The sequence below is a fragment of the Octopus sinensis genome, linkage group LG9, assembly GCF_006345805.1.
Source record: "Octopus sinensis linkage group LG9, ASM634580v1, whole genome shotgun sequence".
NCBI lineage: Eukaryota > Metazoa > Mollusca > Cephalopoda > Octopoda > Octopodidae > Octopus > Octopus sinensis.
This window is the reverse complement of record NC_043005.1, coordinates 15,474,013-15,488,111: the sequence shown is the minus strand read 5'-3', so window position 1 is coordinate 15,488,111 and position 14,099 is coordinate 15,474,013. Positions and strand designations below refer to the sequence as shown.

At 35.7% G+C, this 14,099-nt stretch overlaps 1 long non-coding RNA gene across 1 annotated transcript; it reads left to right on the top strand.

Annotated features, from left to right (window-relative positions):
- Positions 1-29: 29 nt before the first annotated feature.
- Positions 30-2,975, top strand: LOC115215720. Its single transcript, XR_003882015.2, has 3 exons — positions 30-64; positions 1,255-1,312; positions 2,876-2,975. It is a non-coding gene; the product is annotated as an uncharacterized LOC115215720 (long non-coding RNA).
- Positions 2,976-14,099: the final 11,124 nt, after the last annotated feature.

Genomic DNA, 14,099 nt, shown 5'->3' with positions numbered 1-14,099 from the left:
CTCATGAAAATGGTGAAGTTAGTGGCAAACCAACGGCAAAAACATACCTGTTGTGGATCTTGAGGTAGATTGCTTAACTTTCTTTGTAGTTCTTTATTGTTGCCAGCTGGGTTGGTGCAAAATGTGGAAATATGCAACTTTAAAATGTTCTTGTGGAAAGTTACAAATGTTCATATGTGTGTCAGCACAGTAGACTAGCACCCTCTCCAGAAGATTTAACTCGCATCTGTTTAACCTGTTTTAGCAATTTGCTCAACAAATTTTCTGTAGTTACAGATTACCAATATATGATGCTATATGTGATTATATTTAAGTGAAAATATCTATACAAATCTTATTACCAAGTTGATGATAACATAATTTCACAAGATAAATACTTGTACACGATCCTATATATAAAGCATATGCAATTTGTTCCTCAACTCAAAATATCTTTTCTGTGGTTAGGAAACTTCCTTTTGTAATTATGTAATCTTGACCTCAGTCCCACTGAGTGGCACCTTCGGCAAGTATCTTCCACTATATATTTCTTTACTACCCACAAGGGGCTAAACACAGAGGGGACAGACAAGCGGATTAAGTCGATTATATCGACCCCAGTGCGTAACTGGTACTTAATTTATTGACCCCCGAAAGGATGAAAGGCAAAGTTGACCTCGGCGGAATTTGAACTCAGAACATAACGGCAGACGAAATACGGCTACGCATTTCGCCCTGCGTGCTAACGGTTCTGCCAGCTCCCCGCCTTTATCTTCCCCTATAGCTCTCAGGGCAACCAAAGCCTTGTGAGTGGATTTGGTAGATGGAAACTGAGGGAAGCCCAAATGTTGTGAGAGAGAGAGAGAGAGAGAATCTCCTTGTCTGATGTCATAGGATTGTAATACAAGCAGTGTCAGCGGTTTCCTTCATTTCCAATCTCTGTGAAAACATGTCCAGCTATGGGAAAATATTATATTGCTTGGTAACAGTAGGAGCATCCAGCTACAGAAAATCTGAAAAGTGGAAGTTAAAATGATAATTATTTATATATAATAATCATAAAGCACCCAGCACACTGTTGAGTGGTTGACAATTAGGAAGTGCATCCAGCTGTAGAAACCATACCACAGACGATTGTAGTCAGACAGCTCCCATGTGTCAGCCAGGAAGTGGATGTTAAATGATGATGATATAATACATGAAAACTGATGTTGTATTTCTATCCCTCAATATGTTTCTTGTTATAACAAAAAAGAAAATATTTGTTTACTTTAGATTGGCGTTAACCAAGAAGAGGAAGATCTGAAGAAAGCTAAAGCTATGAGTCTTTATGGTGAGTAAAGTTTGTATTGATCTTATTTGCTGAGATATTGGATTTCACTCTTTTCACCATCACTAACATTTTAAATTTTTTTATTGAGCATAGATGAAGTAGGATGGTGTTACCATTCTCCTTTTACTCCCTTTTATGTCAATTCACTCCAGCAGTAAATCATGCAAATAATCATATCTAGCAGCATTATATAGCTAACCCTTTCAGTGTGTAGTGTCAATACATATCTTCACACACACACATCACATTTGAGCCTTTACAAGGTTGCTTGACCTAGCAACTGCAAACCAAATTTCCCTGAATATTACAGAGGGTTCATTGAATAATGTAGTCTATAGTATGGATGTGTGTGTGTGAGTGTGCGCTACTGTCTTCCTGCCTTGACATCATGATAGTTGTAAACAAGTGTCACTGTCATGCAGGTGATGTCCTTCATTGCCAATCTTCTATGAAAACATGCCTGGTCATTTGGAAATATTACATCACTTGAGAACAGCGAAGGTTGGCAACAGGATGGGTGTCCAGCTGTACGAGATCCACCTCAGTGAATTCTGTCTGACCCATGTGTGCATGGAAAAGTGGACCTTAAAAAGACAAGCTATATATATATATATGTTGTATTTAGGAATGGTCATGTTGCCAGTTTAGCCAATAAAAACACATGCACTATTTTTATTGGCTAAACTGGCAACATGACCATTCCTAAATACTACAACATCTGTTTCAACACACGATTTCACATCAAGAATCTTGCAAAACAAATATATAAACGTGTGTGTGTGTGTGTATATATATATATATATATATATATATATATATATATATAATATATAGCACACGTACACAGTAAGGTAGTGGAACGGAAACTTTGTAGCTTTAAAAGGTTGTGGCATGTTATTTTATTTATGTCACAATTTGTGGATGATAACATCGTTGGTTAGAGTTTGTAATGGATCAATCACTGGTTTCTTGTATTTCTGAACATTCGAACGTGGCCGTTGCCAGTACTGCCTGACTGTCCCTCGTGCTGGTGGCACGTAAAACTACCCACTACTCTCTCAGAGTGGTTGGCGTTAGGAAGGGCATCCAGCTGTAGAAACTGCCAGATCAGTTTGGAGTCTGGTGCAGCGATCTGGTTCGCCAGACCTCAGTCAAACTGTCTAACCCATGCTAGCATGGGAAGCAGATGTTAAACGATGCTGGGGTGGCATTTATAACTTGGCAGACTTTGAAGTGCTTTTTTTATTTTTGTGTAGTGTGTGTGCGTGCATGCTACTGTTAGCATCTCTCACTAGCATACCTTAGTAGAAGATATAAAACACACGTACATACATGCATGTTTATACTTTGTGATATTGTTACACTCTTACTTTTTTGGATTCAGAAGCTCAAGTTCTGCCTTTGTCTCTCTAGATTTGATAAAAAATAATAACCAATCAAGGAGAGGAGATAGGCAGAGGGTCATTCACTAATAGAAATCTTTACTCAAATTTGTCTTTTTGTGTTATAATATGCAAAAAAAAAGAAGAAAAAAAAACTGAAGATCATTATTCTTGTTCCTAGATTTAAATAATGATGATGAACTTCAGCCCTCTCCTGCAGAATTTGGGGTTTCTGTTGAAACATTGAAACGGTCAAAAGAAGAAATTGAAAATACTAAAAACTAAAGGGGTCGATTTGCTCGACTAAAGGCGGTGCTCCAGCATGGCTGCAGTCAAATGACTGAAACAAGTAAAAGAGTAAAAGAGTAAAGAGAGTATATAGCGGCAAATCCACTCTTTCTCCGTGTAGGATACGTGTTCCATTCAAAATATCTTCCAGAGCTAGCACTAACGCATGATTGGCAATTCAGAAACGCGTTTTCTCCTCTCAATGGCCTCTGTAATTAATTGTAGGAGGATGGCTCCAGATCTTTCAGCAAAATGTTTCATATTAGCAATTTTCCTGTTCAAAAGAACAGTAGCAAAAGACAATTTGCTGTTCGTGTTTACACTTGAAGCCATACGTGCATATATACTATTGATGTTGATAGGGTTTTATGCAAAGTAGTTAAATTATCTGCGTTTTCTTACATTTTGTGTTTACTATTAACGCTTTCCGTACCAATAAAAATAGAATTATTTTTGTTTTGTTTTCTGTGGCGTGTGAAATGTATTATTTAGAGCATTTTCAGCTTTTTTCTTGGAGAGCGCTGTGTGAAATGTTTGTGGCCATTTTTTTTCTGACATAGACGGGAAATAAATAAAATTTTATTCAAAAGTAAGCACAAACTACATTATTTCTTTTGTCAATAACTGTAAGAGCAAACTCCAAACTGTAAGAATTTATCTTGTATGAGAATATTTTTGCTATGATCTCTTTTCCTGCCTGTAAAATCGTTTTAGCAGATTTGTAAACAAAACATTTATGTGCCCGCAATGAATTATAATAATAATAATATTAATAATAATAATAAATGACAGGATCTAGGATGCACCACCCAAAATCTGACATAGAAAGGCTATATATACAACGTATAGAAGGCGGTAGAAGCCTTATACAGCAGGAAAACTATTATAAAATAAGCGCCATAGGAAAGCAAAAATACCTACTTCAGAAGCAAGGAAAACTGATACAAATAACCGCAAAACATGAGCAAAATAAAAAAACTGTTCTCAGTACTTAAGGAAGCTGACAAATACAAACAAGAAATCATACCACCTAATAAATATGAAAAAGAAGAAGAAGAAGATGAAGAAACAACAAAAACTATAAAACAAATGAAATCCAAACTAAAAATAGAACAGCAACGAACCATGATAAAACGATGGCAAGAAAAGCCCCTTCATGGTAAATACTGGACTAAACTAAACGCAAAAGAAATAGACAAAGAAAAATCCCAGCAATGGTTGAGAAGCTCAGGACTCAAAGCAGAGACAGAGGGATTTTTAATTGCAGCACAAGACCAAAGCCTCCCCACCAGAAATTACCAAAAACATATAATGAAAAGAAACATAACAAGTAACTGATGACAACGTGTCTCTAAAAGAAATGGAAAAACTTTCAAAATACAAAGACCTGGAAATAGAGGTAACTCGAATGTGGAATCTAAAAACAGAAACAATTCCTATCATAGTAGGCGCATTAGGTATGATAAAAAAATATTCAGACAAATACATAACAAAAACACCAGGACTTACAAATATATGTAACATACAGAAAATTGCACTACTGGGCACTGTACTCGTCCTACGCAAAATACTTTCAATACAGTAACCGTAAGAGCTTCACAACAAACCACATCATATACCCAAGGCACACAGAGCTGCGCTCGGTAGTGAAGTGAAAGCACGCTATAAAAATAAAACTACTGAATATAATAATAATAATAATAAATAATAATAATATATAAAATAATAATAATAATAATAATAATAATAACATAATAATAAGAATAATAATAATGATAATAATAATAATAATATTAATAATAATAATAGTAATAATATATAATAATAATAATAATACTAATAATAATAATAAACTAATAATAATATAATAATAATAATGGGCTACAGCAAAATATTCTGTTTAATACCACAGATTTGCTTGTCAGTTGTTTGGCCTTAACCAGATGAGCATGTCCCTTAGTGGCTGACGATATGTGCATCTTTGATCACGAGTAGAAGTAGTGAGGGAGCATCCTAGCCATGTGTTGAGAGGGTTTCTTTGGGGTTTGAATAATTCACCTCTGGAAACATGGGTGTTTCGTTCAACCTCCTTAAACAACCCTTATTCAGGGACCTTTTGAGCGAGATGGGCTATTCAGCCAGAAGAAAATTCTAACTGGGCCCCACCTGCAAGGACATGTGCTGTTTATCTTGATATGAGATCACCATGTTGTGCACATATGGTTGTGATGTATGTGCGTGTTGTACCCTTATCAGACGGGTAGTCATGATGGGTATACTGGGCTTCGTATATTTTACCCGTGTCACTTTGATGGCATGCACTGCTCTCTCACTCAATAATAATAATAATAATAATAATAATAATAATAATAATAATAATAATAATATAATGATAATGATAATGATAATGATAATAATAATAATAATAATAATAATAATAATAATAATAATAATGACGACCGTCAAAATAATGGGTCGGACGTTGTACCTCATGTCCCGCAAATAAAACCCAAAAGACGTAAATGGACACGTGAAGAATACATTTCTATCTTACACGCATACTTCACAGCAATGCTTTAACCCAAAAAAAAATGAAAATACAACAACACATACATATAAAATATGAAGGAAAAAAAGAGATATAGACTTGGATACAGCAATGAACCCTAATAAATTAGCTAACGTACGAAGATACATTCTCAAGCCAAAAAAATATCAGAAATAGAAATAGAACATTTAAAAGAAAAATACACCAGGAAATGTAGATAGAAGCCACACAACAATGCCCATAATATAAACACTGAAACTGTAAACACGAAGACAACCGCAACATTCCCAACAAACACGATGTAAACAACGAAGGGTGCCTAATGATTATGATAATATAAAAAATAAAATAATCAAAGAGCTGAAAACCACAGAGCTCAAAATGGACCACCGACCATCCTCCCAAATCAAAATAAACGAAATAACAACACCAATTATAAACCATAAACCTAGCCGTCACTGAACTAATAGCCACTGAAACAAAAAAAAGTATATCACTGAGCTAAATGGCTTAATATCGCCAGCAGCCACTTCAGCCACAAAAGAAGCTGGATACTCACCCAAACCCGCCCAAACAGGAGTACCACCACCCAAAACAAACCCTGTGGATAAATGACATCCAAAACAAATTTAAAAAATTAGAAAAGACCTGTCGATTCTTAATGAAATCAGCAAACAATCAACGCTACTGAGCAACAAAAGAGAACAAAAATACTCCCGCAAATATAACATCACACAGAAAAAATTTGCCGGAGATAAAAGAAAAGCTGAAGCAAGATATCCTTGCCAAGCTCAAAGGATCCGCCGGTACGAGAAACGCCAACGCTTCTTTGAACAAAACAAGTTCACTCCAACCCCAAAAAGTTCTACCAAGAACTGGGCAAAAATAAAATAGAAGTCACTGCAGCACCAACGGCAGAAGAATTGGAAGAATTCTGGAGAGAAATATGGTCGGCGAACGAACAGCCAAAAAAAAGGAGTATCAAAATAACAAACTCGGCATCTGAACAACTTTGGACCCCCATAACAACTGAAGAGGTCACCCAGGCACTGCAAAAACTAAGCAACTGGAAGGCACCTGGGCATGACAAGATCCCCAACTTCTGGTTGAAATATCTAACAGGAATGCACAAAAAGCTGGCTGAAAACTTTAACACCATACTAGCAGAGCCAGAGACAATGCCTGAATGGCTCACGAAGGGGAAAACCATCTTAATTCCCAAATCAAATGAAACAGCAAAACCAGAAACTACAGACCAATAACCTGCCTCCCTACTATGTTCAAGGCATTTACTGCAGTGATATCGCAAAGGCTGAACAAGCACCTGGACGAAAACAAACTGTTCCCAGAAGAGCAGAAAGGATGCCGCAAAGGCTCATAGGCTGTAAGATCAACTAATGATTAATAAAGCCATAACTGAAGACAGCCACAGAAAGAAGAAAGGCCTCAGTATGGCCTGGATTGACTACAAAAGGCGTTTGATAGCATCCCCCACACATGGATCCTCGAAACACTAGCCATTAACAAAGTAGCACCAACAATCATAAAATTCATAGAGCACTCTATGAATAAATGGCAAACAGTACCTACACCTCCAACAAAAGAGGGACTCATGAAACCAAAGACATCCCCATTAGAAGAGGAATATTCCAGGGAGACACGCTCTCTCCACTCCTTTTCTGCTTGGCACTGTCACCCTATCTGATATGCTAAATAGAACTGGATGCGGATATAAATGTTACGGCAAAACGATCAGCCACCTTTTATAATGGATGACCTAAAACTATACGCTGCAAATGACAAACAGCTGGAACACTATTAAAGACAGTTCATGGATTTACCAAAGAAAAGATATGAAATTTGGATTAGAAAAATGCGCCAAAGTAACCATGAAAAGAGGAAAAGTAGTTAAGAGTAACAACATCACACTAGATAAAACCAATGAAATAAAAGAATTAGACCAAAGCCAAACTTACAAATACTTAGGAATCCATGAACTAGATAAGACACAACACACACAAATGAAAGAGAAATAAAAAAAGATATATAGACGAGTTAGATCAATACTAAAAAACAGAGCTCAATGCTAAAAACAGATAATAGGTATCAACACTTTAGCTGTCCCAGTTATAAGTTACAGCTACAATATCCTTAACTGGACACGAAATGAACTGTCCAAATAGATAGGAAAACAAGAAAAATACTGACAGGATCTAGGATGCATCACCCAAAATCTGACATAGAAAGACTATATATACAACGTATAGAAGGTGGTAGAGGCCTTATACAGCTGGAAAACTACTATAAAATAACCACCATAGGACTGCAAAAATATCTATACTTCAGAGGAAGGAAAACTGATCCAGATAGCAGCAAAACACGAGCAAAACAAAAAACTGTTCTCAGTATTTAAGGAAGCTGACAAATACAAACAAGAAATCATACCACCTAATAAACATGAAGAAGAAGAAGAAGAAAAGAAGAAGAAGAAGAAGAAGAAGAAGAAGAAGAAGAAGAGAAAGAAGAACTAAGAAGAAGAAGAAGAGAATAAGAAGAAGAAGAAGAAGAAGAAGAAGAAGAAGAAGAAAGAAGAAGAAGAAGAAGAAGAAGAATAAGATAAAGAAACAACAAGCTATAAAACAAATGAAATCCAAACTAAAAATAAACACAAAACGAACCATGATAAACGATGGCAAGAAAAGCCCCTTCATGGTAAATACTGCTGGACTAAACTAAACGCAAAAGAAATAGACAAAGAAAAATCCCCAATGGTTGAGAAGCTCAGGACTCAAAGCAGAAACAGAGGGATTTTTAATTGCAGCACAAGACCAAAGCCTCCCCACCAGAAATTACCAAAAACATGTAATGAAAAGAAATATTACAAGTAACTGCAGAATATGTGGAGATGGACAAGAAACAATAAATCATATTATCTCTAGCTGCCCAGTCCTGGCTAAGAAGGAATATATTCACAGACATGACAGACAGAGTTGGAACCTACCTACATTGGAAGCTATGTCAACATTATGGAATAACAACAGAAAAAAGATGGTATAGGCACACACCAGAAAAGGTCACAGAAAACGAGAAAGCAACCATACTCTGGGATATGCCGATACACACAGATAGAGAAAGTAAGGCCAAGAGACCAGATATAGTTGTCAGAGATCATGAAGAAAAAAAATGCTTTCTAATTGATGTATCAATACCGGCAGATGACAACGTGTCTCTAAAAGAAATGGAGAAACTCTCAAAATACAAAGACCTGGAAATAGAGGTAACTAGAATGTGGAATCTGAAAACAGAAACAATTCCTATCAGTAGGTGCATTAGGTATGATAAAAAAATATTCAGACAAATACATAACAAAACACACCAGGACTTACAAACACATATAACATACAGAAAATTGCACTACTAGGCACTGCACATATCCTACGCAGAACACTTTCCATACAATAACCATCAGAGCATCACAACAAATCACAGCACATACCCAAGGCACACAGAGCTGCGCTCGGTAGTGAAGTGAAAGCACGCTATAAAAATAAAACTACTGAATAATAATAATAATAATAATAATAATGTTACGACCTGCCGTCGCTCAACTCGAACTCGGGACCCTAAGTCGAGCGACGACGACTACGCTCAGTCAAATCGGAAATCCACCACAGAAAGCGGGGGTGCGCAGCGAACGCAAACCAGTGACCGGAGACAACAACAACAACAGGAAGAGAGACACACAACGGAAGGCAGTTGCTTACATTTAACAACAATTTATACAATTTTTACAACATCAATTAAACGTAATACATTTCAGATACATTTAAAAACATTTAAGAAATCGTACACAGAGTTCGAAAGCAATCAATGGCATGCACAATACAGAATTTGGAAAACAATCCAAATTAAAGTCTTTCTCTTTCTTTTCCTTCTTTTTTCTGACACAATGTTCTTTTCCTTTTAGGAACACATCTCACCGTTTTTTTCTCTTTTCTTTCTTTTCCACAGTTCTTTTTACAGAATCTCTTTTCTTTTAACACACATCAAAATTCAACAACACAAACCAATCAAAAACATAAACAAACATTACCGCACGTTTCCTCGTTCACAAATTCCTACTATAAGCAATCTAGCCTTCTCACTGTCATCTCCCTTACTTCCTCTCGCTTGTCAAGTCCTCAATCTTCTCTGTTTGTCTTTCTCGCCTCGCTGTTGCCTCTCACCATCACCACCTTCTTGGCTGACCGTCGGTTGCGACAGCGAGTTGATACGGACGGTCAGCCAAGAAGGTCGTGATGGCGAGAGGCAACAGCGAGGCGAGAAAGACAGAGAAGATTGAGGACTTGACAAGCGAGAGGAAGTAAGGGAGATGACAGCGAGAAGGCTAGATTAACTTCTTCTCCGGCCCTCTGGCTGTCCCATCGACTGACCGTCTCTTGCCAACTGACCAACTAACCCCAGCTCGCCGCATTTTAAAGGAGTGGTAGATTTATTTATTTCTCAACTTTGATTGACTGTGTAAGGGTCAGAGGTACTTTCTACCCTCATTAATTTCCTTTACCGGTGACAGGACAAAGCCCCATTACTTCTTTTCCCCGTCGGTCCGGCTCCAACCAACAGAATTGGGTCATAGCATTTTCTCGTCTTTTTGACCTCCGCAACAATAATATTAATTACTCTTTTACCCTTTTATTTGTTTCAGTCATTTGACTGTGGCCATGCTGGAGTACCGCCTTTAGTCGAACAAATCGATCCCAGGACTTATTCTTTGTAAGCCTAGTACTTATTCTATCGGCGTCCTAACCACACAATAATAATAATGACAAGAAGAAGAAGAAGAAGAAGAAGAAGAAGAAGAAGAAGAAGAAGAAGAAGAAGAAGAAGAAGAAGAAGAAGAAGAAGAAGAAGAAGAAGAAGAAGAAGAAGAAGAAGAATGGTTATAAAGCAATTTTTGAGGCGTTGGTGAAATCAATTACATCGACCCAGGTACTTGACTGATACTTATTTTATCGGTCCCAAAAGGATGAAAGGCAAAATTAACCTCAGCGATATTTGAACTCCAGAATATTAAGAACTGGAAGAAATACTGCAAAAGATTTTCCGGATCTAATAATAATCCCTTTTTTATTGGCTGCAAAGTGAAAGACAGAAAACTGAACAACTATATCGATTTGAAGTGGGAAATACGAAGGTTGTGGTCAATGAAGAGAGTAGACGTTGTATCAATAGTAATCGGTGCACTTGGAAATATCAGCACTCAACTACCAACATGGGTGAAAAAAAAAAACTGGTACAAATGTAAAGGTAGAACACCTACAAAAATCAACATTGCTTGGAGCTGCAAGAATTCTTCGTAGGGTTCTTGAAGCACGACCAGTAAACAAGTGTCACCTTAGTCTGCTGGCTTGACAGCTGACACTTTCCATCATACCCAGCAAAATAAGCAGCGAGTTTTCATCAAATAATAATAATAATCCTTTCTGCTATAGACACAAGGCTTATAGTAGGAGTTAGTCAATTACATTGATCTCAGTATTCGACTGATGTCTATTTTATCAACTTCGAAAGGGTGAAAGGCAAAGTCGAACTCGGTTGAATTCGAACTCAGAACGTAGAGAAGGGCGAAATGCTTGTAAGTATTTTAAATGAATGCTAACGATTCTGCTAACTCACCAAGAATTTTAGTGGGAGAGGAAAGTCGATTACATCGATATCAGTATATGACTGACACCAAAAGGATGAAAGGTAAGGTCGACCTCGACGGAATTTGTACGCAATATAGAGAACCAGAATGAATACCACAAAGCGTTTTCCCCAACTCCTGGCGATCCTTAACTCAATGCTTAACTCAATAGACGTCACTGATTGGTTGAAATTGCAGAAATTGAAGAAAAAAACAAAAAATATCTTACAAACTATAGAATTTTCTCAATAAAGCCAAGAGAAAAAGATGTTTTATAAACACATCCTACCAGTATACGAAGTTTAAAATTTTTTAGTTACCTAGAAATTATGTTAAAAACTGCCGTTCAAACCGAAAAGATCCGGCCAGTCGATTAGATCGACTCCAGTACGCAACTGGTACTTAATTTATCGACCTCGAAAGGATGAAAGGCAAAGTCGACCTCGGCGGAATTTGAACTCAGAACGTAATGACAGACGAAATACTGCTATGCATTTCGTCCGGCGTGCTAACGATTGTGCCAGCTCGCCGCCTTTCAGCGCTATTTGGACTGATATGCCAGATGACCAGCTTCATTTATACATTCTAAGTCAGTCACAGCTGCAACATTTTAATATCACCATTTTCTTCCCTCTCCCAGTCGAGATAAGTCTGCTCTCTCTCTCACTCCATAGTTATCGTTATGTGTTCCTGCATATGGGTTTTAATGTTGTTGTCGTTGTTGTTGCTGTTAAATATCTAAATATTTAGAGGATAATTTCCTCAATGTTAGATAAATTCCGTTTTTCTTTCGCAAACATTATTTATGCGTTGCATAATCTGTTTCACTTCCTCTAGTATTAAAAATTACCAGATTCAGAAAGCTGTCTTTTTTATGGACAGTTCAACATAAAGACCTTGTGTAACTTTAAATTTATATATCTTTTGTACTACAAATAGTTGAATTAATCTGTAAAAGGAGGCTAAGTGAAAGAAGTTATTATAGATGTTCGATAGATGTATTCCTGAAAGTTTATTTTTCACATATCCACCGTCATTACGTAATACAAACCGTGAATTCTTTGAAATACGTTCTACAAGTAATATCATTTTTATTTATAGCTTGAACCACATTAATTAACCTGGCCTTCAAGTAAACTATCAGATTTAGTTGGAAAAACAGTACTTGTGTTCCAGAAAATAATGTTTAATTACTATTTAAATTATTAAATGTTTGTCATTAATAAACAGTTATTAACTTTTGTGATTACTTTCAATGAAATAGACGCATTAGGTTAAAGAGTACTCTCCAAGGTTTAATTCTCACAAATACAGAAGCTTCCACTTAACAATCTCCGCGAAACTGTCGATTATTCGTGTGTGTGTTTGTGTGTGTGTGTGTGTGTGTTTCTTTTTTGGCAGAGGGTGTCTTTGCTTGGTCTGGCCTCAAATGATTTTTTTTTTTAATTTAGGAATTTATTGTATCCGGAAATCAGTGCTTCCCATGTTTCTTTAAACATACACACTCATACACAAACTGCGTGTATGTATATATATATATATATATATATATTATATATATATATATATATATATATTATATATATATATATATATATATATATATATTAATAAATAAAACATATGCATATATATAAACATATATGTACGTACCTACCTCTACATATACATATACACGCATATATGAGTACAGGACACCAAAAAGACGTCGAACACAATGAGAAACGAAAACATAGACACAAACCCAAGGAACTGGACATTTTTTTAAACAACAAACAAATAGAGTACAGGACAAATAACACAAAGAAAAACCCCTTCTTCAGTCGCTATGGTTTCATCTACTCTACGTTTCGAAAGTAGCACATACATACATACATACATACATACATACATACATGCATACATACATACATACATACATACATACATACATACGTACGTACGTACATATATATATAAAGAAACTGGAGAGTGTGAACACAGAAATCAATTCATTTAGTTAATAGTCAATGTCATGTTGCCTACGCACGTTTCAATTTCTCACCTTCATATCTTACAATTAAAATTGCATTATAAATTTAAAAGATAGAAATCTCTTCGGGAAAAACTGACATATATTCATTTACATCTTAATGGATGGAGAGTTCATTACAGTAGGCAAATTTAAATTGACTACAATATAAATAAAATGATTTCTGGGTTCATACTCTCCATTTTCTTTATGTTATGTTATCAAAATTCTGTTTTCCTATATCTCATAGATGAAAAGATCTATAACGACAACTAGAACTTCATAAGAGTAAAGTACTGATGCCGAGGAAGAACTATCAATAAGTACTAATACGAACACAAATTCCAAGAAAATTAATCGATATAGAGCTAAACCCGGTGTACGCTTGGATGAAATACATCCTTGAGAAAGAGCACCCCTTTCGTTCGAATCTATATATATATATATATATATATACATATTTATATATAAAGCAACGATTAGTAATTTTACGAAACCGGTATGCTTTTGAATCTCTAACAATTCAAAATAATGACTTTTATTACTTTTATTCCTACCTCATTTCATCTGTCGTTACTTTCATAAAAAAGCGTTTACTGTTTTTGATATCCAATGTGCATTTTCGCTTATTTTTCTTTCTTACTTTCCTCCCCCCTATATATATATATATATATATATATATATATATATATATATATATTAATATATATATATATATAATATATATTATATAATGTATGCCTTCCAGTAAAAAGTAGCCCGTGAGGGAAAATACACAAATAGTAAATAAATGGCACAACTAAGTACCGATATTTCCAGTAAAATCGGTATTTAGTTGTGCCATTTATTTACTAATTTGTATATATTATATA